We start from the raw sequence: 27,953 nt of genomic DNA on the forward strand, positions 1-27,953 counted from the left end.
TAACCCATACATGGGTTGAGCAAGGAAGGATATGTTATATTTGCATAGCATAGTTCCAGATGATTTCTTTATTTTATTCACTGCAAGTTTGATTTACTGTTTTGTTGATGCTGCATTTCATTAAGGCACTGTTATAGGTTAGTACTAAGCTAACTGCCCTTTCGAGCCATTTTAAGCTTAGCCAATTATCCGTTGTGAGACTTAAACCCTGCACCTTGTGTTTGTAAGGCAAACACCTTAACCATTAGACCACCCTTCCAATGCAAAGATTTGAGGCAGTTCCAAATGATACTTTTCTAAACTATATTCTTAAGTAAAAAGGCATGGCAGGGTAAATGCCCTTACATAAAAACATTATGATTGAGGTAAGTTAAAGTATGAGGTGATGATGTGTAAACACTAACATACAACCTTAAATGTCTAATTATTACTGCACAAAATCTTGTTTATAAAAAATATAAATGTTTAAGTTAATGTATAATATCACAGCAATATGTGTGGCTGAAGATCTAGTCAAATCTAATGGAAATGAGTACTCCATGCTAAAATTAATAAATATAATGGGCTAGATATCAGTCTTTCCTATTAATTCTGGGCTTCCCCTTTAGCAAGTTTCACTGCCTAGTTTATTGAGTAAGGCTACAATGTGAGTTAATGAAGAAGCCAGTCTAAAAATGTATACAGTGGAGTGTTAAAAAGGACCACAGATATATGCTTCCATCAAATAAATCCGAAATCAATGAATCCTACTTGTGAATAGCATTATTTTCCATGATATATTAATAGTTTTACTCAGCTATTTTAATATGGAGAGTGCAGATTAATCACAGACTTGGATAAGCAACTATTCATATATTTAAAGAAAATATCAGTGTAAGCTCAACTTCGAACTCTATTGAAGATTTTACAGATGATATACCAATAGGTATCCTTGAAATGCTGGTTCATAGCAGCATATAAAATGGGGTTAACACAGCCATTAAGACTTGTTAGATTGCTTGTAATCATGTGCAAAACCTGAGGAGCCTTAGTATCTGCATCAAAAACATTCAGTATGATATATGGAGCATAGCATACAACAAAGAGAATAAAGACTGAGAAACATATCTTAGTGACCTTTTTGAAATTATTGCTGGTGCTTTTAGCATCATAAATAATCTTCCTTGGCAATGCCTTTGGGACTTGCAGTTCTGTTTCGCTTAAGTCAGATGAAAAAGGCTTTCTTTGACAAGATATGTCAACTGTTTGAGTTTGAGATACCCCGGTATCTAGTCCACTGTCATTTTGTACTGGAGTAGCTGAACTGCACTTCAAATTATCAGTTATCTTGAAATTAACCTTACCAAGTTTATACTGTTGCAGATCTTTTGTAGCTTGCCAGATCTTTATATGGATTAGGAAATAGAAAACACCCACACAGCAAAGGCCAGTTACAAAATAGGAAAGCATCATGATATCACTATATGGTCTTGCCTTCTGTCGATGGAAGCTGCAAATACAAACCTTAGGTACAAAAACAAAAGTGTTCCACATTGGTGCAATAGAGACCAAACTCAGTAGCCAGGTTGAAATGAGGATTAAAGGCAAGTACTTCTTGGAGAAAATACGATCAAATACCTGGGAGCTGGTGATTAATAGGTATCGACTAAAAGCAATAAGGCAAAGTGTTAAAACAGATACTCCATATGAAGTAAAGAGGATCAATGCAAACACACGACAGAAGTTGGTCCCACTTCTCCATTTTAAGTGTATATATGTGTCCACAGAAAATGGCAGTAATCCCATGCAGTGAAACAGGTCTGCCAAAGCCAGGTTCACAATTAACATGTTAAATGTACTCTGCAGCTTCCTGTCTGATAGAAAGGCCAGAATGGTGAGACAATTTCCAGTTGTGCCAATAACTATTATCAGTATGTTCCAGAAAATGGCAAAATATCTATAATGCAATACAGATGTACTGTAGCAGGAAAAGCTGTCATTTGTTTTGTTGAAGTCCATTGTATTCAGATTTTCTAAATTGCTCAAAGACGTTTTACTCTTTTACCTTTTTTAAGATGATAGTTTCATTGACATGGCCAAAAGGCATTCATTTTCTTTGGCCTGCAATGAAAATGGAATAAAACAGTTAAATAGAATATGTCAGGTTTAAATTTTACAAATTCATAAAATTACACTCTGGGGTAATATGCTGAATTATCAGACTAAAGAAGTTAGCACAAAATGCTATCTGATCACTGCAGTCTTTATAAAGAAGTAAATAGTTTCAGTTCTTTGGTACATAGAGAAATGTTTGTGCATGTGTCATGAACATACATGCACACATATGCATATCAACTTATCAAAACATAGCTTTTATGCAAACCAGCAAAACTCCAAAAAAAAAAAAAAACACAATCACACTGCAGTAGATGAAAGGGAAAAAAAAAAAAAAACACTGGACACATACTTGCCTTTTCTCAGTTCAACTTTCAGAGCAAGACAAATGATTGATTACAGTGCAGTTATCAAAAATCTATAAACCAGCAAAATTCAAAAAAATAAATAAATAAATAACAGGACAAATGTTTTTTGTACATTGAAAAATGATTTGTTGATTCCTGCTATAAATTTTCTTAAAGATGCATCAGTAACATAGCAGCCTGCTTTATTATAGTGTGCTGTATTGTGCAAGACGATGGTGCATTTCCAGTGTTTTTTCCCTTTCTTCTACTGTAATGTGATTGTATGATTTTTCTTTTGAGTTTTGCTGGTTTGCGTAAAAGCTAAGTTTTGATAAGTTTAGTTTTAGTTAAAATAGCATACACGCATACATAAATATGCATGTGTGTGCATGTATGTTTGTGAGTTAGGATTAGGTAACGTAATCGATTTAGTGTTGTGCCCGATTGGTGTTGTGTGTATTCTGTGTCCTTTTGTCTTTAGTGATACTGTTAGGGAAAGGTTTTTAAGTAATGGAATGTGTAGGGTTAGGGTTAGTAGCAAGAGTAGTGGGTAGGGTTGTAGGGTTAGGATTAGCAGACATGAGTAGGTTGGTGCACATGGTTCCTGAGAGAAACTCAGTCATCCACAAACCTGAGCATTTTCACTTGTAACTGTAACATATCTAACCCAAGACACAATAGTTTTAAGAACTGGTTCATGTTAAAGGCACAGCAGCTAAAAGCTAAAGGAGGTGATTAAGAACCTTACTTTACGCTGTGATAAAAAGTGACAGTTGGCTTCAGTAAAAGTATTTATGACTGGCTAATGGGAAGGTAAACAAAACATTAATAGTTAATGACACCTGCTTGGGAAACCCAGAAGAATTCATAGCTTGACAGAGAAGTGGCAGAACATTCAAGCTAATATTTTCTCAAAACCACTTAGAATTGCCATGTGAGGGTTAGGAAGGGGTAGACAGCTTGGATTTTTGTGATACATCCATAAATGATCTGCAGTGGGTCTGCCTCTAGTACAGCCATCCTGATGGTGATTTGTAAGGCTGATAACAAAGGTCTGGATTTAGGATGCAACCACCTTGGTATCCAGTTTGGCCTCAAACTGATAATAGAAATTGGTCTATAATTGAGTGAATGTTCTAACATTAGTTTCTGCTTTTGGAAGGACAACTGTCAAGGATGGTTTCATTGGTATGACAATGTGATTATAAAGGCTACAAGATTAAAAAAAATAAAAAAGGAACTACTGATTTGGGCAACATCTTGTAAGCTGTGGATTGAATGGCATCAAAGTTGGAGGATTTTCCTGGCAGAATTCATCATATGGTGACAGTGACTTCTCCTTTGGAAAAGGGACTGCTAAAGCCTCATTTGCAGTGAAATCCAGTTCAAAAAGATTCTGGGATCAAAAAATGTTGGCATAGAATGAAAAGAAGTGGAAAAGCAAAACAAATGAAAGAGAATTTAATTGAATCATAAGATTTAAAGATTGTACTGAGCTTTTTGGGAGGTGTTTAAGTAGGAAAATGCTATTAACCAGTGTTTAAATTGTCCCAAGCCCAAGCCTGTAGAGTAAATCTTTCTATATACATTTTTACCCTCCATCTCTCTGCATCAGAAATGTAGATGCTCAGTGGTATTTATAAGGACAGGGTTTGATTTCATCTAAAACACAATCACCTTTGGCAAGTATAGTGACTAGCAATAACATTTTCAAGCCTGTCGATTGTCTCACCATTCTGTTTATAAATCTTTGTCTTTACTGGAGGACAGTATGATCAGAGTCTCTAGGTAAAAATCATCAGTGTTAAAGTGGGACATGGCTGCTTGGGTTTGAAAGCTAAATATAAATCAGCAACTTTTTATAAGGAATTCACAAGCTCCCATCTCAATAAATATTATATGATCTAGTGCTATCTTGACTGAGACCTGAACTATGTGTAACCATGGCGAGAGACATAGTGGCTACCTCATGGTCCGAGAAGTGATGAGGGTGACAGGCCAAACCTTGTCTGAAAGGAAATCAAAACTAAAAGTAGTATATGCAAGCCACATTTGCTGAACAAGGAAGGAGAAGAAAAATGTATCTCTGGCCAATGGGTACAACAGCTCAAAATGGCTGACAAAGCATTCTCTTTTACAAACTGACTGATTTACTTTTAGTAGTCATATGCTTCTTATACAAGGGAGAAGATCTAATCAAAACTGAAGCAAGATCTGTATTAAACTTTCTGTGATGACAGGTGTGATGATCTTCCATAAAACCTGCAGAGAAGGAGGGAATGTCCTCATTAATGTGCTACAAACAGTGGTGAATAGTGGCCTTTGCTTGGGTACTAAACCATGCCATTATTTTCCCATCCTGTATTTTTTTTTGTTATTTCAAAACAGTTGCATACAAGCTTCTTATTTCCTAAGCTCAACACTCCACTTTTAGAAGATATAGGAATGCTATGAATATTTGTATCCTTCCACTGGGGTAATAGGCATTGCAAAAGCATGGAAGTGGCCTCTTCTTTAACCGTGCAAAATTTATTGGCGGTCCAGATGATAAAATAATTTTATGATTTGCATGTCAATAGTTGCAGAAGGCAGCTGTACCCACCAGTAATAAATACAGCATTAACTTAACAAGCAAGCCACCTCGAAAGAATCACAACATTAATAGGCTGCATACAGAAGGAAGAAAATCATGGCAAAAATTAGGAGGTGTAGTAATCCACATGATAAAAGCACTATTGTTAAACTAAACAAACAATTTAGAAGACAAATAGAGAACAGGTTCTCAATTCTCTCTACAAGGGCAAGAAAGCTGCATCAATGGGCCCCAATAGTATTCAAGGCTGTCTTCTTAATAGCATGAAACATGACCTGCCAGGGCCTCATGAATCATGATTTAACTGTGACCTCCAAACAGGCTTCATGCCTCATGAATGGAGAACAGCAACTAACATCATTCTGCGCGAAGGCAGGCTATCTACAGACTCTGTAAACTGCAGATCCATAAGTCTCACGAGCCTCACATGCAATGCAATGGAAAGAATTATCATAGAAATTATCAATAATGATATAGGAAACATCCAGGTACTGGAACCAACTCAGTTTGGTTTTGTCAAGAGCAGGACATGCCTACTCAACCTGGTGGACTTTTTTGAGAAGGTTACAGCTGCAACGAATGAGGGCAAAATGGTCCACACTACCTTCCTTGGCCTGGAAAAAGCATTTGCCACAAAACACCACTAGGATTGTTGACAAACTCAAGAAGTTAGGGTATAAACCCTTATGTTACATGGAGGATAGCAAACTGGCTTGCAGAAAATAATTGGTGAGTCCACCTCTACAAAGAGGCCAGTCACCAGTGGAGGTCCTCAGAGATCAATACTGGGAACACTCCTTTTTGTCTTCTACTTCTCTGAAGTGAAGGCCCATATCAAGGGCCATGGGCTGACCAGATTTTCAGAGAATTGCAAATTAGGAGCAGTTATAGAATCCCCCACTAAGACACTGATGTTCTCCAAGAAGGGCTGTCACAGCCAAACAACTAGTGTCAGAGCCATGAACTAAACCTAAATGCCAAGAAATGCATAATAGCATCCTTATTGAAGGTAGCCACTCCTGAAACTATCATGTTGACAACACACCTCTAAAAGTTGATTCAGTAGCCAGGAACTTGAGGACACTCGTAGACAGTAGTCTAGCTTTTGACCATCACATGTCTACTGTAGTGAGGAAATCATTCTATGCTGTGCACCTTATAAACAAAGGTATGGTATCTAGGTTCGAGTATGTCATTGCTCCACTGTATTTGACAGTCATCAGACTTTTCATTGAGTACAATTCTCCCTTTGGTATATACCTAACCAAGTACATCCAGCAATTGGAACATCCACACAGATTCCTTACTAAAAGAATACAGGGCATAAATAACATGTCCTGTGCAGACCACCTCAAAGCCCTTTCCCTATATTCTGTCTCCTACAGGCTATTGAGGAGAGATCTATGCCTGGCATACAAGGCATCATCAGACCACATTCTGATAGACTTTCTGCCTATCAGAAAAATGGACTACTCCTTCTTTGGAATAGATGCCACATTCATGTGAAGCAGATTTCCTCTCTAACCCAATTAATGTGTAACTTAGACAATTGGATGGGGAACAGAAAATTCATCCTTGGTTTGGCACCTATGTCTCTAATGGACACAGGAAGACTTGTAAATGGCTCATCTCCTAGGCCCCTGCTTGTAATTGTTTCATCTCCTAAGCCCCTGCTTACACTTATCCAGGGTACCCAAACCTGTTGATGCATCCCTCTTCTTAAGAAGTCCCCAGTAGTCATTGGCTTATGACCTATGAACCTATGATGGTAGCTATAAGAGGTCAATTAACAACTGTAGCCCGAAGCATCATCTTATGTCTCCTTTCAGTGTTTGTCAGTTTCACCAGATTGGCTGCTTTGGACAATGTGGTGTCCAGACAGCAGATTCCTCTTTGCTTTCAGAACAAAAAAAACATTGTGTTAATATTTCCTTTACTGCCTGCTCTCCAAATTATACAACTTTTAGAGAAGAGATTTAATAGCAGCTTGCTGGCTTGTGTCTCCCATAGTCGTGTTGGTTTTACAAATATTACAAATTCTAAAAAAAAAAAAGCTGAATGGAACTGCTTGACAGCATAATATTTACATTTGGCGACATCCACTAAAATCTGTGTAATTATAGCAGTATACAGAGTCAAAGGGGCATTCTGCATAGTCTTTTGAGGAAGTCTTGATTATCCACCATCCCTGTAGTGTTAACTAAGAAGTTACTGGAGATGCAGGTGCCACTTCTGAAAGCAAAAAAAGTTACCAGTAGTGTACCACATAGTTTCATATTGAGCCCTTTGCTGTTTAGCATCTATTCCTCAGATCTTCAGACCAACACTCCTTGACTTTTGCTATCTAAATTTGCACATGACTGTAAATTGAGTGTTGTTATTTTAGCTTCCACTAACTCCTAATTGTTCCAACATGGATTAGACCATGCTAACAATTGTTGCAATGACAATGGTCTCAAATTAAATGAGAAAAATTAAGTTTAGTTCATTTTGGTAATCAAAACATTTTCTGTCAGGCTCACCTAATTTCCAAAGACATCTCCTCTAGATCTAAGGAAGCCCTAATTTCACTTTACTTTTATCTCATTAGACTATTTATTGAATATAATGCACCTTTTGGCATTATTTGTCTAAATATATCATTCAGCTTGAAAGACCTTAGAGATTCAAACTAGAAAGATCAGTGAACCCAAAAATCTTAGTTATCAGAACAGACTGGCACCACTCTTTCATCACTAAGTCTCTAATAAACTTCTCCATGGTCACATGTGTCTAGCCTTTTCAGCTATGAAAGATTCAAGAAATAGCTTTTACAAACAGATAACTAAGATATGTTGGCGTGATAAGAGTCATATCCTGATGTATCTTCAACCACTGGAGTAAATTTCCGCTACATCTCAAACAGCAGCACCCTTGCCACCTTCAAGGTAAACCTAGATAATTGGATAGACAGAGTCACACTCTTTCTCAGTCCATCTTATCTTACCCTTGTTGAGGCTGGATGGAACTATTGGACACTGTTTTTTGGCTAGGATTGTAATGGTTAGCAAGTGGATTGTCTAGTAAATACCTATGGAGCTAAGAACCTATACTCATCAAAAATATAAAAAGGTTTGCATTACAAGGTTCAGACTATCATACAATGGAAAGCTGAGTACAAATATTTGTCCCACAATTAATAAAAAAGAAGTTTTGAATATCCAACATTATTTGCTCACAAATTACACTGCTACCATACCGGTTTCAAGTTCTGTCTATCACAGCTTAGGAATGTGAGGTATGTGTGCGTGTTCTTCCTATTAAGGACTGTCATCTTGTTCAGGGATATTTTTTGACATGCACTGAGTACTAGGTTAGACCATGCGCTGAGTGCTAGGTTAGACCATGTGCTGAGTGCTAGGTTAGACCATGCACTGAGTGCTAGGTTAGACCATGCACTGAGTGCTAGGTTAGACCATGCACTGAGTGCTAGGTTAGACCATGCGCTGAGTGCTAGGTTAGACCATGCGCTGAGTGCTAGGTTAGACCATGCATTGAGTGCTAGGTTAGGCCATGCACTAAGTGCTAGGTTAGGCCATGCACTGAGTACTAGGATAGCTTCTGTCTCTATAACCCTGAGTTAGATAAGGTGGGTACTGGAGAATAAATGAATGAATGAATGAACGAATGAATGAATTATTCACATATAAGAGGCATGTTAGGATCTCTGATACCTGTTTTATTTACTGTAACTTGCACTTCAGCCCTCTGTTGTTTGCCTATATAACTGAACAACTAGAAAATGAAAATAATTATTTGACTGTGAAATGCAATACATATTTCTTTTTTTTTCTTTCTTCAGGTCTTAAGTGGTTATTTGACAAACTTTATAGAGAAGGAATGAAATAAAGTTCCAATGGAGTGAATGCTCTACTGCGGACAAAAACAGAATCCAAATAAAACGTAAAACAGTCCGTAGAGCAAAACAATGGTGAGAGTTCCAACAATTCCAAGACACTTTCCAGCAATAATTCCAATATTATAAAAAATCAGGTTTATTCGAACGAAATATAATGGTGGTAAGCGCTTTCGCTAATGTAGCTTCTTCAGACCAGATTACATTTAATTCCACATTGCAGACATTTTTATCTTAAAAAAGGCGCCAAAACTGACAGAACTTAAAGAAATACATCTCATCAAATTCTGAAACATCTTAAAGACATATTAATAACAATTGATGCTTTTAAAAACATTCTATATTGTGCCTTAAAAACATATGATAAAAAATTTTTATATTAGAAAATTAATTTATTTCATTTAAAAACCTTTATCCTTCTTGATTTTAACAACGGACGTAGGGGAACTTTACCATTAATGCCTGGTGGTACATCGGCTCTAAATTTAATTATCCAATTAATTTCACGGATCTCCGTATAATTTTCCACATCTCCCCTTCTATGTGTCCTGGATATGTGTTCAAGGACCCTAAATCTAAATTCATGATCAACACCATATTCCATTGTATGCTTGGCAAGTGCATTTGACAGAGTTCCTTTCCTTATATGATATCCTAATGTCAGCACTACAAGACTATATGCTGATGATAGACACATGGTACCGTGTAACAGGTGTAATTTCTGCAATTATGTCCTGAGTGACCCATTATTTAGGTACCCGTATGGAAATGGTAGCTTTATGATACGTGTAGCAGGCAACTGCCAATCTAAAGACATAGTATATTTGGCATCGTGCGTATCATGTCCAGCCTACTATGTAGGCAAGACGAACCGGACATTGAGAGATAGGATACGCGAACATGCCTATCATATAAGGAAAGGAACTCTGTCAAATGCACTTGCCAAGCATACAATGGAATATGGTGTTGATCACGAATTTAGATTTAGGGTCCTTGATCACATATCCAGGACACATAGAAGGGGAGATGTGGAAAATTATACGGAGATCCGTGAAATTAATTGGATAATTAAATTTAGAGCCGATATACCACCAGGCATTAATGGTAAAGTTCCCCTACGTCCGTTGTTAAAATCAAGAAGGATAAAGGTTTTTAAATGAAATAAATTAATTTTCTAATATAAAAATTTTTTATCATATGTTTTTAAGGTATAATATTGAATGTTTTCATAAGCATCAATTGTTATTAAAATGTTTTTAAGATGTTTCTGGATTAGATGAGATGTATTCCTTTAAGTTCTGGCCTTTTAAGATAAAAATGTCTGCAATGTGGAATTAATTGTAATCTGGTCTGAAGAAGCCACCATTATATTTCGTTCGAATAAACCTGATTTTTTATAATATTGAAGTGTTGAAGTGTTGAGGAATTATTGCAGTTATCGAAAGAAAGTGTATTGGAATTGCTGGAATTCTCACCATTGTTTTGCTCTACGGACTGTTTTTCGTCTTATTTGGATTCTGTTTTTGTCCGCAGTAGAGCATTCACTCCGTTGGAACTTTATTTTATTCCTTATCTGATTTCTTTCTTGGTTCGAACGGAGGCATGATTGGGGAGGATCAAGTACAGATTGAGCTACCGTATGTACTGCATAACCAACAGGAAGTTCCCAGGATGTCACGTACGGTTTCTGACCGATTGAGGGACTGTTTGAGAGCGGAGGATAATCCGTTGGCATCATTTGGTGGAGCGGAAGTCGATTTAAACAACATTGAAAGCGTGGATTTCAACCGTGAAGGTTTGCGGCTTGCATCGGACAAGCTAGAACAGGATATGCTCAAATTAAAACGCCTTCAAACGCAAAGGCAACATTTTGAGATATGTATCCAGCGTCAGCTGGTTCAGAGAGGTCTTAGAGTACTCAAAATGCCCACTACGGGCACTTTGTATCCCGACTTACTATATGACTGGCAGCAACTCAATATAGAGGTAAGCCTCAATTATATGAGGTTAATGAATGACTTTTTTTCACCAATGGAAGAGACATTGAGAAAGGACATTAATGTGTGTCAACAAAGACTTTATACTGATTATCCTGAGCTAGCTGTGAATAATGTACTCAATGGTATGCTTGATAATGTTTTGCAATATGAGCAAAGGCTCCTGAATCAGAAAAGAGCAAAGCTACAGAGGGATAGTTCTGATTTTAAAATGGGCCGGATTTTCACTTGGCCCAGGTTTAATGGTAATATTAGTAATACAGATGTGACGAATAACTCTGCAGCTTATGTCAATAACTCTGCAGTTAATGTTAATGATATTAGAGAGACACGCACATTGAATGCTGTGAGTTTAGCCGGCCATTTGGGGAATGCTGATATGGATGCTTCTGCTGACAATGCAATAGAAAGCACGTTGGGTACTGCTGTTAATATTCATACAGGAGAGAAAGCGAACACTGCTACTAGCAGTTCAGTGACCCCCTTAGGCAGTGATAAAGGGGCTTGCGATTCTCCCTTAGAACCCATAGTGCGTAGGAAAACTTTTAGTTCTGCAGTAGGAAAGGGCAATGCACCCGTTATAGGCCACAATGGGACCACTGTTCCTTTGCCAGCAGTGACGCATTCCTCTGTTAATAAACTTCCTTTTCCCATCAGAACATATACCAAGGAGGAGAGGGTCCGCTCCAGCAGCAGGGGGCGGCACAAGAGGAAGCTCTCCCCGGATACTTCCGTGAATCGGAGTATCAAGAAAATGTGGGAGAAGAACAAATAGGACTGGAGTCAGTGCTCAATTTATCAAGTCAGACTTTAAATACATATGAACTGCAAGTACTCTCCAAGGGCCTTACTTTTATTCCCAGTAGAAGTAGCAGACTTGAGGAGACTTTGAAGGATTTCAAATTATTTATTAGGAATCTCTCTTTAAAAGTTCATTTTAGAAACTCAGGATTTACTATGCAGAGTAGTGTGCTCAGGAAACCGAGTGTTTTTGTTCCACCTGTCCATCCATTGGTAGCCGCATATAGTAAATTAGTCGAGGATGACATATACCGCATGAGTACAACACATACTCAGTCTCATAGGGGCAGTTTTAATTTGAACTATAAACAGAGAGAGGCACTAGAGGCCTTACGCAAGAATCAAGATATCACGGTACGTCCAGCAGACAAAGGGGGAGGCATGGTCATCTTTGACACTGATAGATACAGAACAGATATGATGAACATGCTGATGGATGATAGGTATTATGAACCCGTCTCTGAACAAGTAGTGAACAGGATCATACACAGGGTTGAGTCTACACTTCTTAGTTTACTCAACAATGAGAATATAGACCAGGAACTTTACGACTTTTTTCAAGTTGCTCATCCACTGTTACCGACCATCCAAGGTCTCCCGAAGATACATAAAGATCCAGTGAGACCCCCTATGAGGCCAATAGTAGTGGGTAGAGGGTGGATTACAGAACAACTCTCCCTGTATATTGAAGCTCAGTTAAGACCTTTAGTAGAAGCCAATACTGTTATTCTTAGAGACACAAAGCAATTCCTTCTTGATTTTTATGAGTTCATTAAATCTACCAGAGACGTAGAGAATCTTTTATGGGTCACTATGGACGTGCAGTCCTTATTCACGGTGATTCTGAATATAGAAGGCATGGACATGATCAGGTCTTTATTGGTCAGATCAGTTTTTTCCACCTCCATGGACGTAGATTTGATTCTTTCGTTATTGGGGGTGGTTCTGGAGTCCAATGTTTTTTGTTTCCAGGAACACATGTTCCTTCAGAGGGATGGCGTAGCTATGGGCACTTCTTGTGCCAATAGCTACGCCAACCTGGTGATGGCTGAATGGGAACATCAGCATTTGTTTGAACACGCACTGTACAAGACATGTGTACCTTTTTATAGGCGTTTTGTCGACGACCTATTTTTAGCATGGAGAGGCACACCGACACTTTTGAATGAGTTCTTTAGGCAGATTAATGAATCACTTTGGTTCCTTAACTTTACTATGGAATGGTCAGACACAAGAATTCCATTTTTGGATATATATGTAGAGAAGATGCAAGGAGGAATGGTTAATACAGGATTGCATCGGAAATCCAGCCATAGGAACATGCTGTTACATCGTACTAGCATGCACCCGGGGTATGTTTACAAGAACATAGTCCGGGGACAGTCGATGAGACTCTCCAGGTACACACCTATTGATTCCCACTTTCAGTTAGGAATGGAGGATTTAGATACAAGGTTCAAGGAACGTGGTTACAGTGATAAGGATGTTGGTAAAGGGATGGAAGCCATCACTACTTTCAGAGATAATAGGGCTATGCCCTATTTTTCAGAGGGTGCCTCGAGATTCTACTCAGAAGCAAACATTGTTCCATCTAGCTCGGACAATGTGATATCTAAGGACAAGGTGATTTTTCCCATTTATTACACCAAGGATGTAGGTGCCCTTAAGGATGTTTATATTAGACATTGGCACATTTTATCAGTAGATCCTACTATTAGTAGATTAATAGGTGATGGACCTAGGTTTGTTTATCGCAACAAAAAGAATCTCAAGCAGCTGTTGTGTTATCCTAATGTCAGCACTACAAGACTATATGCTGATGATAGACACATGGTACCGTGTAACAGGTGTAATTTCTGCAATTATGTCCTGAGTGACCCATTATTTAGGTACCCGTATGGAAATGGTAGCTTTATGATACGTGTAGCAGGCAACTGCCAATCTAAAGACATAGTATATTTGGCATCGTGCGTATCATGTCCAGCCTACTATGTAGGCAAGACGAACCGGACATTGAGAGATAGGATACGCGAACATACCTATCATATAAGGAAAGGAACTCTGTCAAATGCACTTGCAAAGCATACAATGGAATATGGTGTTGATCATGAATTTAGATTTAGGGTCCTTGAACATATATCAAGGACACATAGAAGGGGAGATGTGGAAAATTACACTGAGATCCGTGAAATCAATTGGATAATTAAATTTAGAGCCGATGTACCACCAGGCATCAATGGCAAAGTCCCCCTACGTCCGCTGTTAAAATCAAGAAGGATAAAGGTTTTTAAATGAAATGAATTAATTTTTTATTATAATTTTTTATTACATGTTTTTAAGGTATAATATAGAATGTTTTCACTAGCATCAATTGTTAGTAAGATGTTTTTAAGACGTTTTTGGATTTGATGAGATGTACTTCTTTAAGTTCTATTAGTTTTGGCGCCTTTTTTATGATAAAAATGTATGCAATGTGGAATTAATTGTAATCTGGTCTGAAGAAGCTACATTAGCGAAAGCGCTTACCACCACTATATTTCATCCGAATAAACCTGATTTTTACAATATTGAAGCGTTGGGGAATTATTGCTGCTTTCGAAAGAAAGTGTATTGGAATTGTTGGAATTCTCACCATTGTTTTGCTCTACGGACTGTTTCACGTTTTATTTGGAAACTTTATAGAGAGCATTTGTTTATCATGTTAGCATAATGTTACCTCATCAAAATCAGTGCAAATCAGTACAGTGTAATAATTATCATAGCTCAAATGAATATTGGATTTGAATATATTAATTTATAAGACACAAAATGGCTAATTGAAATGGCTAATTGCAAAGTTTGGGGCTGGATGCTCATTGTTGTCAGCTAGTAAGTGAAAAAAATGGTAGGTTTTGTACAACTTAACTGTTTTTTGCCTGTGGCTTTCACATGGTAATTAGATGTTTTGGTTTCTCATCTGGCTTTAGAAGAATAAACTGGTAAACAAAGCCCAGTACACATAAGGCTATATGTATCTACTTAGAAAAACAGCAATCCAGAATGATTTAATGTGATTTGTCAACTCTCAGAAACATTTGACTGTTATAACAGGAAAACTTTATAGTTATTACAGAGTAAAATCACACTGTTATGCAACTTCTTACAAACTGTACCCAGCATCCCTTGCCAAACTTTTTTTACCCCTGTTGTGTGATGATCATTAGCCCCATTCATTTGCCATGACTGGGGCAAGTGCGGATTTGAAGGGTGGATGGGACACTCTAAATTGGCCCTAGGTGAGAGTGTGTGCATGTGTGTGCCTTCTGTGGAAGGTTGGGCGCCGGGCTGGCAACTCAACACTGTAAAACTTCACTGCCATTCATGAGAGGACAGGTGATCCGCTGTGGTGACCCCTAACTGGGAAAAAGCTGAAAGAAGAAGAAGAAGACCATTCAGACAGCTATCAGTGGTACAATTCCAACATGCCTGCCGAAGAATATGAATTCCACTCCAGTGGTATCAAATAACCATGTACTTTAATGTGCCATAATAAAAGTGTAAAAACAATAATAACCACAAAGGGCTTTTTGTCCTACCAGTGGTGAGACTTCTTCAGATAAAATCATTAATCAATATTAAAACATTTAAATACACTCCACATTCTGGGCATAGCTCCAACAGCCAATGAGAGGAAGCTACCCCTTACTCGTTAACGTATGGTTAGAAACCTGCTTGGTGGGTTAACTCTTTTTTAAAACCAAAATACATTCATACTTATAAAAAAGCATAAAAGTAGTAATCATACATTCCTGTCTTCACAATAAAGTCCATTGCACTGCATATGCTTAAAGGATCTGAAAAATGCTTAAAAATTCCATGGCATTTGAAAAAATTACATGGAGCTGCTTACTGCTTGGTGTGATGGATTTGAAGTGTTCTTAAGACACTCAGTCTTGCTGGCTGGATTCTGCTAAAATTCAAAGTCTAGTTATATTTGCATTCACAGTCTGTTGCATACAGAAACTTGCAGAATATACACTGATGAGAGAATATACTTTGCAGCACTTGTCTTTAAGAGCAGTAACCAATAACTTTTATAATAAATCAAACTGGACAAACGTTGCAGCTTAACAGTACTGTTCCAACTTTACTTCTCATATAGTACAGATGATGTGAGAGATATAACATTTACCTTAGGACACATGAGTCCCTACCATACCTCTAACATAACTGGATTTATACAGCTCTTTATATACAGTTTTAGTCCTCTTGGTATTTTATTTTGGAGAATTGCTTATCCTGTAGAAACAATACTAAGCTTCCTTGTTTAACAATGTCTTGTAAGAGACCAGCTTTTCTGACAGTGTGAATATCCTGTAACAGTGTCCTGTTGTTCATGCAAAAAAACATATTTTTGAGGAAATACATTGTTCTGTATTCTATTTGGATCTGTGTATAAAAACATCTGTTCTTGTGCCAATGCTGATAAGCATATCCTGTTTCCATGCAGAAAAACATATTTTTGAGAAAACACATTGTTTTGACAGTGTGAACATCCTGTATTTTATTTAGATCTTTGTATAAGAATGTCTGTTCTGTGCCATATCCTGTTTTCCATGCAGAAAAACATATTTTGAGCAAACACATTGCCACAGTGTCATTGTCCGTTCTTTAAAAGCAGATTTTGCATTTTTTGCTCTTGCATACATCCTGTTTTTAAGTCTGTAAGGGAAAAGTGTCCATTCTTTAAAAGCAGATTTTGTATTTTTGCTCTTGCATACATCCTGTTTTTAAGTCTGTAAAGGAAAAACGTCCATTCAGCAGATTCCTTTTCCAAGCCATGGTAATTTAGTATGGATGCTGATTACATATTACTAAACTCTATTTCTACATTTAAGCAATCTTTATCTTATACCTTATTTATGTTGCATAATTGCAGCAAAATTACTTTCAACCTTAGTATATTGTTGAGCACACTTTAACAATTCCGTCTTTTTTATTTTAAACTAGAGAAATAAATTCAGCATTATTTGGTAATACTTTTTCATTATGACAATTAACAACAGTAACATGACTAGCTTTTGCTAAGCAGACTTTAATACATGTAAATAATATGCAACCAAGCATTACAATAACAATAAAAGAAATTAAAAATACAGTGATTTTTCCTGTCCATCCTGTAAATAGATTACTAAACCATTCACTCCAGTCATCATTCCAGTTTTTTCTAGTATGTTGAGACTCTTGTGCAATCACTTATAAATGTGCTTTTACATATTCTGTTTTGTCTGGAATAAATGTACAACATTGTTCTCCTATTAAAGCACATGTACCCCCTTGTGATGCTAATATGTAATCTAATGCCATTCGATTTTGCAAAACCATAGTTCGTATTGCTGTCATTTTGACAGTAATGTCAAGGACTGCATTGAAAGTGGCATTTGCCAATACCTCAACTAGTTTAGATAGTTTTCTCAGTTCCCAGATGGCTTTTGCAGCCCCGTACCAAGGGAAAATACCTGCTCCAGAGATTACATCATCTCCTAAATCCATACCTTTTAATTTAATATAATCAAGATTTTGATGATATATACGTGATGTATCTAAGGTGTCTACTGGATTTTCTGGACTTTCAATTACAGGTAATATATCCCTTTTCTTTTTTGTATTCCTAATGTTTCCTTTTGGTAACTCTTTTACATGATGCATTGCTGGTACCACCAATCCTATATAACAGGTACCATCCCATCCCTTTGGTAACCATTTATAAGCATATTTACCACAGATGTAATATAACCCATCTGATAGAGTAACACTGCTATTTACCAGACTGCCATTTACTTGCCCCATAGTAGGAGTTTTATCATGTACAACTGTAAAGTTTTTATCTGTTTTACTTCTCCAACATGTAATATTAGTTTTACAATCATTTTTGTCATTTTGTGAAAAATGAAATACTGCTGTGTCACTTAATATTAACTGACCCTTAATTGGTATTAAAATAGGAAAACCATGAGAAAATACTCCATGTACTGGTATGTGGTTGTGAAAATTTATCATTTCAATTGTTTGAATACAATTGCTATTACCCACTGGAACAGTTCCATTTTGTTGAAAACATGTGATCCCCTGTACTATAGCAGATAACTGTACTCTTGCTTTACGTAATTGTACATTTATAACTTGATCTCCTGTTTCATTTATTAATACTCTCCAACTACTAAGAGAATTTAGTGGAATAGGTATTAGAGGCATTACCCCTGTTATTTTTGGTATTAAACTACATACCCAACAATTAGAAACATTCATGCTTTTTGCATACCAACATTGTCTTGCTAAGAAAGTGTTAAAAGATGGTGACCAGTCTTGTTCATTTTTCCTCATTTCTTTATTCTCTCTCTTATGTAACTTTACAGTTTAACAGGTTGTAAGTATAATTTAATACTAAGCAATACAATAATAGTTAGTATGATAGCTATTATCAATTTTAAAAAACATCCTTTAAATAGAAATTCCATTGTTGAATCATTTTGCCTTTGGTCATCCGAAACTGGATTTCCAAAAGGATGCACTTTAAACCATGTCAATTTCATTAGGGTTCTCTCTGTTGGAAACCTACAAAAGAATACATTTAATCAGATTTACATTGTTCACTATTTTTTATCATTCTTAGTTGATCTTTATGTACCAACATTGTTCTGTTTTTCTTTTTCCTTTGATTTTGTACACTAATGGTCCAATTTGTTCCACTATTTCAAAAGGGCCTTGCCAATTGCTAGCCCATGGTCCTTCCATTTGGAATGTTTTTACCAATACTTTGGTTCCACAGGGAAGGTTTTCTTCAGCTGGTATTATTGGCACCTTTTTCCATAGATGGAACGCTTGCTCCCTTGCATTATAGTCACATATTCTAGTAAGTTGTTTTAGCCATTCCTGATGTTTGCTAATTTCTAGCATGGGCCTACCATTAGGTAAATCTGGATCAAATGGTAATTGTATGGGCATTTTGCGGCCTGTCATTATTTCATATGGGGAAATACCTGTTTTGCTGTTTGGTGTTGCTCGAATACCCATTAAAATACCAGGCAGGTGATGTACCCATGTATTGCCCTTTTCCAAGCATGCCTTTTTTAGACGTTCTTTTAATGTCCGATTCATACATTCTACAATGCCATTAGATTGTGGATGGTATAGTACATGAAACCTTTGCTGCATGCCTAACAAATTACACATTTGTTTAATGAGATCACTAACAAACTGTGGGCCATTGTCTGACTCTATAACCCGTGGCCATCCCCAATGACAGAAAATATTTTTCCATAAGGCTTCTGCTGTTGCCTTTGCTGTCATGGTTTTGGTAGGAATTGCTTCTACCCATTTTGAAAAGATGTCCACTACTACTAGTAGATATCTGTAACCTCCCTTTGTTGTTGGTAATGGACCTGAATAATCTATTTGAACTGCATACCATGGCCCATCCGCTGGCTGTACTCGATGTAACTGAGACCTTTTTCTTTTAGCATTTACCTGAAGACAGATTAAACATTCTTCTATAATCAGTTTGCAGACCTTTTTTAAAATTGGGTTCCAATACTTTTCTTTTACAACTGCCCATAACTTATCAGTTCCTATATGGCCCAGTATTTGGTGATTTAACTTGACCAACTGGCGTGCCAACTGAAATGGTACATATGGCAACTGTAACCCTTTGGAGGTCATGTATGCATAGTACTCCTTTGGTGGTATACCTGCCAATCTGCACTGATCGGTTTCTTCTTTTAAGCCCTGTTGTTTTTGTATATTTACAAGGTCTTTCTCTATTGACTCTTTATCTAGCTCTTTTAAGACACTAACTTCTACATTGGCATACTCATATTCTGGAAGTTCTTTTCCATTTTGTGCTGCTTGTTTGGCCAAGGTATCAGCTAACACATTTAATCTGTAAGTTTCACTGGTTGGCTTTTGATGTGCTTTTACTTTTAAGATGCTATACTGTCCTTGTTGTTTTGACATTGTTATAACTTTATATATGTCTTTTAATACTTCAGCATGCCGTAATGGTTTACCTACACTATCCACAAATCCTCGTCTTACCCAGGTTTCCATATGTAGTCTTAAAGAATTTACTACATAAGCACTATCTGAAAAATGTTAATAGGATTGTAATACTTTAGCACATACAATACTGCCTCCAGTTCAGCTCTTTGAGCTGACATATGCCCTGGTAACTTGATTAGTTCAGGAGAACCCAATTGTGGATTCTCTGGAACTATGGCAAATCCTGTCCAGTATCTGCCTTGGTCCCAATATCGTGCTCCATCCACAAAGATGGATGGCTTAAAGTGATCAAAATCAGATGCTAAAAATTGCACCTCAGGTGACATTATCTTTTCTAAACAGTTATGCTGTTTTCCTTCATATCCCATATGGTTTGACAAATGGTATTTATCCCCTGTCTGTATAGTAACAGTTTTCATTCCAAAAAGTGCCATCCATTTTGCAAAGACTGCCTGACTAATACCATCTGTAATTTTATTCATTTCAAAACTGTCTATCAAAGCTTTTACAGCTTGATGTGGTGTTTGTACTATAATGCTGGAAAATACGGTCAAATATTCAGTTTGTTTAATACCCTAGTAAATGGCTAATAACTGCTGTATACATGGATGGTAACCCAATTCCACTGGAGTCATCTTTCTGCTAAAGAAAGTGACTGGGCGTAATGTTTTTTCCATTCTGTTGTCACTACCATGTGGCCATTCCTGTAGTAGTACCACAGACGATGTTTTTTTTCCTGCTGCTGCTTGTAACACAAATGGTAACCTTGGAGTGGGCGCTATTAGTTCTGTAGCTTGTGCTAGTTTTATTTTTATCTGTGAAAATGCCTCCTCTTCATGAGATCCCCACTCTAAAAAGGTGGAGTTCTTTTGTTCATGTAACATTTTGTATAGGGGAGCGCCACGGCTGCATAATCCTCTATAAATTCCCAATTGTAATTCATGATTCCCATGAATTTATGTAAGTCTGCTATAGTCAGTGGCTTTTCCATTTGTAAAATGCCTTGTACACATACAGGGCAAGGAGATCTTCCTGTTGGTTTTATAATAGTACCTAGAAACTTAACATTTTGTGTCATAAACTGAATTTTTTCACTTTTAACCTTAAACCCTGCTTGCTGTAGAGTATGAAAAACTCTCTTAAGAAGCCATACATGCTCCTCTACTGTTTCTGACTGAATTAAAATATCATCAATGTAATGTATTACTGAATCATCCTTTTCCAAATGTTGTAGAATGAATCCTACTGTCTGATGAAAAATAACTGGACTGTTTTGAAGCCCTTGTGGTAACCTTGTCATAACATATTGCTGGTTTTTAAATGTAAAGGCAAATCTTGGCCAATCTTTTTTCCTGAGTGGCACTGCAAAAAAGCCATTTGCTAAATCTATTACTGTAAACCACTTACTTTGTGGCTTAATATGTGCAGCCGACTCTGGGACTCCTGGAATCAAGTGTGCTCTAGGAGTGGTATATTGATTAACCTTTCGTAAATCAATAACAAGACGATAACTACCATCTTTTTTTTAAACTGGCCAGATTGGTGAATTTGTAGGACTGTTGCCTTTTTGTATAATCCCTTCTCTTTCCCATTCTGTAATACATTTTTCCATATGTTCTTCTGCTTCCCTAGGAATAGGATATTGTTTTTGAAAAGGTGGTATATAGTCCTGATCACTTACTATTCCTACTGGGCTTTCTGGTTTCCCACAATCACTGGGACCCTTGGACCATAGATTTGGGAATTGCTGTTGTAAATGCTTCCATACATCCTCACTGTCTGTATTTATATAGCCTGTAGGTTTTTCAGGTTTGTCAGGTAGATAGATTGCATAGCAACCTGTATTTTGCTCTTCCTCTCTTTGTTGTTTGTCTCCCATCCACAGAATTTCATTAGGTAAATCAATTACTATGCCTAAAGGTCCTAGAATGTCCATACCAATAATGGTATTTGTGCAAGATGGATGCATTAAAAATGCACCCTTCCATATTTGTCCCTCTTGACTAAACTTTATGTCTACATTTTGGCTACTCACTGCATAGCATCCTGTGCCATTAAATGCTGAAATGCAAACCTTTTTTATAGGATTTACTGGTAACTGTCTGTTTGTGACAGATACTGCTGCTCCTGTGTCTATTAAGACATTTTTCCACAGTGACCCCTCTACCCAAATATCAATCAGTGGTCGTCCATCTCGACCCTTTTTAAAGGTAGTCAGGAAAGATACCAGAGTAGGGGGGGGCACATCCCTATTGTAAGGAAATCCACTCATTCTCTCCTTTACTATCAAATGCAATATGACACACCTCATGTTTTTGTTGTCATCTTCTTCTGTGTCTGAATGATCTACATATTTAGGTTTTTCAATCTCTTTTTTTAACTGTTGCCTAGCTATTCCTTCTGCCTGTTCTATCAAATGTTTCGGATTTACAGGTGAAACTGTTTGAAAATCTACCGGGCATACTTTCCCTTTTCCTGTATATTGATGGCTCTTATAACTGTTTTTACTAATATTGTAAGGTTTTTGTACATGATCCTGCTTTTCTGACTTTTCTTGTAAATTTGTTTGCTCTCTTTCTGGAAACACTCCCTGTTCTTCCTTCTTTTCGCCAGGCTTTGTAATGATCACAATTTTGCTTAACATGTCCTATTTTTTTACAAAAGAAGCATGTTGGTGCCTTTTGCTCATTACCTGTGCTTGATCCTGGTACTACAAGCATAGAGGCAGGAGCTGGTGGTGCTGACACAGCTCTTTCTGCTGGTGGTTGGTCACACCATCTTTGCCTTCCCCTGTTTTGACTTCACCAATTACTTCAAATGGCTCACTATTATCTTCACATGCAAAGATATGGTGTGAGTATAAAGTCCCATCATCGGCCATAGTCCGTCCTCTCATTAGTTTTTGTACCAAATCAGTGAGGGTATCAGAATTTTCTTCATAGATACATTTAATATCCCCTGGAACCCCTTTGACTTGTTCTAAGAAGCAATGTATTAACTGTTTTTGTATGTCTCTTTTTCCCATGTCTCTGTCTGTTTTTTATATATGATTTGAAATGCAAGTCTAAAATGATCACTTTGTTCCATTAATTTATCTGTGATAGTAATTTTAAAATTATCTAATAATTTGGCTGTGAGAGGCTGCCCTTGTGTAAATGCCATTAAAATGGCTGTCATATGTCCTACTTTAGTGTTCAACTGATAATCATCTTACTTTAATTGTATGAATGTTTTAAAACATTTGGGAATGAAAATCCAGAAACATCTAAGTAATGCATCTGTCCATATATCAGATCCTGCTGTATATGCCACCCATTCTTCAAATGTAAGCATGTTATAAAATATGCCTTTTTTATCATTCCACTGTGGTAAACTCTGTAATAATCTAGACTGTTTATATAAATCTGTTATGGTTCCCTGTCCCTGTTCTATAATTTGGACTTATTTTGTGTTTTTTAACTCTTTTTTAAGCTGGGATATCAAAATAGTATTTTGGAGGTTAGTCTCTGTTAATTCATCTAATTCTTCTTCCTTTTCCTTCAGATGCTGTTTAAGGTCTGTCATTTCTACCTGTAAGTGTTTAAGGGATATATGATACCTGTTATTGGATTCCTCTGTTGACTGCAGAGCTCCTATGCATTTTTGACAGAGATCTTGGATGTCAGTTTTGAACATTTTAAATTAATTTTGTTTCTCTTTTAAAAACTTATTAAAGTCTTCTGTCAATGTATCATAAGCTTTGTTTCTGTCCTCATCTGTATGTGTAGCCGTGGCATCATTCCATGCTTGTACATAATTTTTAAAGGGAGTTACAAGATCTACAGGGGACTCTGTCAATAACAGATTTGATTGCTGTTGTAATTCAGAAATTAATGTACTGACAGGACATAACTGTGTTACATCTGGATATAATGAAAACGGTGTATCCTTAATTAATTCTTTATCATGAACAGATCTGTCTGCACAGTCTAGTTTTTTTAGCAATATCATGTAATACTTGTTTATGGCATATTACACAAAATGCAGTTTCCTTTGAATCACACAATAAACATTTACTATGATATACTTCATTTTTTTGTTGCAAATACCAATCAAATGTTACAATCCACTTACATAATGCTGGTATATCAACTTGCCCTAACAAGGTTTTACACTTACTAATGTGTTGTGTATACCAGCATTGCAATTTACTCCATATTTTATCTGGTTGTTCTGCTACATTAAGAGTAAAACTTGGCTTACATTTGCTAGAATTCTGCCTGATAGCATCCATACTAAAAAAAAATGTGACGTAGAAAAAAGTCTTACCAGTGAGCAAGAAAACAGGTGATCAGGCTGTTGTTGCAGATGGCTGAAAATTTTTCAAAGTCACTCGAGAAGCTGGGAAAGCACAACAGGCAGCGGACTGCTGTGCTAGTGGATATTCTCCTTTTCTCAGTGAAGTTATGGCACTGCGACTGGAACTTCAGTCTCACTCCAAATGTAGACGTCTAAAAAACTGTACTACTGCAAGCTGCATAAACTGGAATACTTCTGTTTAGGATTTACACATACGTACAAATGTTAGTTACTGCAGTTTAACTGAAGTGACCCTCTGCAGGGCTTACCATCACTCCTCCTGTGTTTGAATGCAGATTGTAGGTTCAAATGCAGGCTAGCTTGACATTGAAAAAATTACATGGAGCTGCTTACTGCTTGGTGTGATGGATTTGAAGTGTTCTTAAGACACTCAGTCTTGCTGGCTGGATTCTGCTAAAATTCAAAGTCTGGTTATATTTGCATTCACAGTCTGTTGCATACAGAAACTTGCAGAATATACACTGATGAGAGAATATACTTTGCAGCACTTGTCTTTAAGAGCAGTAACCAATAACTTTTATAATAAATCACACTGGACAAACATTGCAGCTTAAAAGTACTGTTCCAACTTTACTTCTCATATAGTACAGATGATGTGAGAGATATAACATTTACATTAGGACACATGAGTCCCTACCATACCTCTAACATAACTGGATTTATACAGCTCTTTATATACAGTTTTAGTCCTCTTGGTATTTTATTTTGGAGAATTGCTTATCCTGTAGAAACAATACTAAGCTTCTTTGTTTAACAATGTCTTGTAAGAGACCAGCTTTTCTGACAGTGTGAATATCCTGTAACAGTGTCCTGTTGTTCATGCCATAAAACATATTTTTGAGGAAACACATTGTTCTGTATTCTATTTGGATCTGTGTATAAAAACATCTGTTCTTGTGCCAATGCTGATAAGCATATCCTGTTTTCCATGCAGAAAAACATATTTTTGAGAAAACACATTGTTCTGACAGTGTGAACATCCTGTATTTTATTTAAATCTTTGTATAAGAACGTCTGTTCTTGTGCCATATCCTGTTTTCCATGCAGAAAAACATATTTTTGAGCAAACACATTGCCACAGTGTCATTGTCCATTCTTTAAAAGCAGATTTTGCATTTTTTGCTCTTGCATACATCCTGTTTTTAAGTCTGTAAGGGAAAAGTGTCCATTCTTTAAAAGCAGATTTTGTATTTTTGCTCTTGCATACATCCTGTTTTTAAGTCTGTAAGGGAAAAATGTCCATTCAGCAGATTCCTTTTCCAAGCCATGGTAATTTAGTATGGATGCTGATTACATATTACTAAATTCTATTTCTACATTTAAGCAAGCTTTATCTTATACCTTATTTATGTTGCATAATTGCAGCAAAATTACTTTCAACCTTAGTATATTGTTGAGCACACTCTAACAGCATTAGATTTAAATATATGTGTGTCAATATATTACATTATGTTCAATGATATATATATATTCTCATAGGCATACATATTTGTGTTCAGTGTCACTTTAAAATAATCATTTGTAAGAAAAATAACATTATTGTAACCATACATAGTCAATCTGTTTTTTTAAGAGTCCTAATGCATACAAATGCAGTAAAATACTTGTAAAATAAATTATGGTATGCAACCATAAATTCTGAATATTAGATTTATGCTCCTTCCAATACCACCCCCCCCCAGATCAAGTACAGTTAATGCCTCAGTAATACCCTTACATGTGTAAGCACACAATTGTTGGTAGCCACACATAATTAATTGTAGCCTACTCTTGTGCTTACGCACATTTATTACCTCAAAAGGTTTTTTAATTTTAATATACATGTGATGGAATAAATCTCATTCAACCCAGGATAAACACAAGCACAAGTCTTGAGTTGCCAAATCAATTCTAACCTTTCCAAGGATAGTGATTCTGGGCCCCCTCTCACATCTGGGATGACACTGTCTATTGCCTTAAATTTAAAAGTGGGGTCATTTTGCTCTTGTGTGTGTCTACTCAGGGCATTCTCCGAGTTCTTCTTCTTTATGTGGTACAGGTATTCATAAACTCTTTCTCTAAACTTCCTGTCCGTCTTTCCTATGTAGAATTCAGGACATTGCTGGCATTGAGCTACATAGACTATAGCTTTGGACTGACAGCTTAGCTTGTATTTGATCTTGTATTCCCTGTCCCTGATGGTAAAATATATCCCAGTTGTCATATAGGCGCAATAATGGCACATGTTACATTTAGACATGCCATTCCTATTCACATGAAACAAAAGCCCATCACTAAGGATCATTCTGAAATGATATGCCTTGTACAAAACCTTTAGACACTAATCGGCATTGGGGAGTGAGATAAGAAAGGAGCTGTGTGGGAGGTCTTAATATAGAATGAGAGTCCAAGGGGATGGATCTGTTTAGACTGAGTTCAAACCCAGTAACACATGCAGTAGAAAAGGATATTTATGTTTGAGTGTCATCAGTTCTGTCATAATTTGTTCTTTGTGATTTTCTGCTCAACTGCTCGACTGTTGTTTTCTATTTCTGAGGATATTCAGCAGTATTTTTTTTTGTTATAATTTGTTCTTTCACAGGGACAACAAAATTTGTTGCCTGCAATCCCCTTGTTCTCAGCAGTACAGCCTCTTCAGCAGATCAGTGGCAGCCGTCATGGGCAGATTATGTCTCTGCTGCTTAGATTCTTACTGCAGGAGATACTTTGTTGAACCTAAATCCTTTCCATTGAAGGTAGCTCTCTTCAGATGGTGTGCAAAACTTCCTACATCTCCAAAGCCAGGATTAACACCCTGAGCAGCTAGGGGATGCAGAATATCCAATTAGAGCTAGTTTGATATACTCTGTATCATGGCCAAGTCCCAAGGGAAATGTGGTGTGACTGTTGGAGTTAACTTTGGGCACACTGTGACGTAACTGTCGAGTAGAAGTTCCTGTTGGATTCTGATGGGATAGAGAAGATCAGAACATAAATCATTCTGTGTCAGTAAACTCAGTGTGGTTCTTATTACTCCAAAAGACAGAATTAACAGCATTAGTGAAGTTCTCCTCATCCAGACTAAGCAGATGTGATGCATGTTCATGTGATGTGGACCAGACTAAGGAACTAACAGTGTCTGATAGGAGAAGCAATATAATGGGTCCTGAAGGCAGAAGTCTTTGCCAAGCACCATTGTTTTCTGTGGGCATGAAAAAGAGGTGAGTGGCCACAACAGTGGACTAATCACAGTACTACTGGACATTCTGGACATTTTGTATTCCACCTTACTTGCATACCATGGGCCATATGTTCCAGTCAGCAGCTTAGTCTATAAATAGTGATCATTGGTTAAATCACTCTGAACCCAGGGGCTTGCATTTACTCACTGGTACAGGGACGGCTATTTGTAGTTAACAAGTCTACTTTGATACAGCACCTTTACTCAATCTGCAGTTGCATGCAAATTCTTAGTCAGTGCTGCCAGAATAAGGTCGTTCTCCACAGCATAACCCATGACAACCCTCCTTATCAAATATAATCATGGCATCAGAGCAAGCATCCAAGTGATGCATGACCTGCATGCATTTAAATGGTCCGTACCTCTTCTGGAAGATATATCTGCAGGCCCCAAAACTGCTGGGTATATTTGTACACCCAGGGGTAAGAGAGCTCACATAATTACTGTAATTTTTAGGTAGTATGTCCACATTGTTTTTATGGCCAGCTTCCAGCATAAGGCTCTTTTTACCACAGAAGATGGGATCATATCCTAAAGCACATGCCATATAACTTCCCACCATTCTCCCTCTGGAAATGATGACATCATAGAGGGATGCCTCATCTTTACT

General features: G+C 37.0%; 1 pseudogene; it reads right to left on the reverse strand.

Moving 5' to 3' along the window:
* Positions 1 to 879: 879 nt before the first annotated feature.
* On the reverse strand, positions 880 to 27,314 carry LOC122810623 (annotated as a pseudogene).
* Positions 27,315 to 27,953: the final 639 nt, after the last annotated feature.

This window comes from Protopterus annectens, chromosome 9.part0 (assembly GCF_019279795.1).
Source record: "Protopterus annectens isolate FY-2018-M chromosome 9.part0, PAN1.0, whole genome shotgun sequence".
In the NCBI taxonomy this organism is placed as follows: domain Eukaryota; kingdom Metazoa; phylum Chordata; order Ceratodontiformes; family Protopteridae; genus Protopterus; species Protopterus annectens.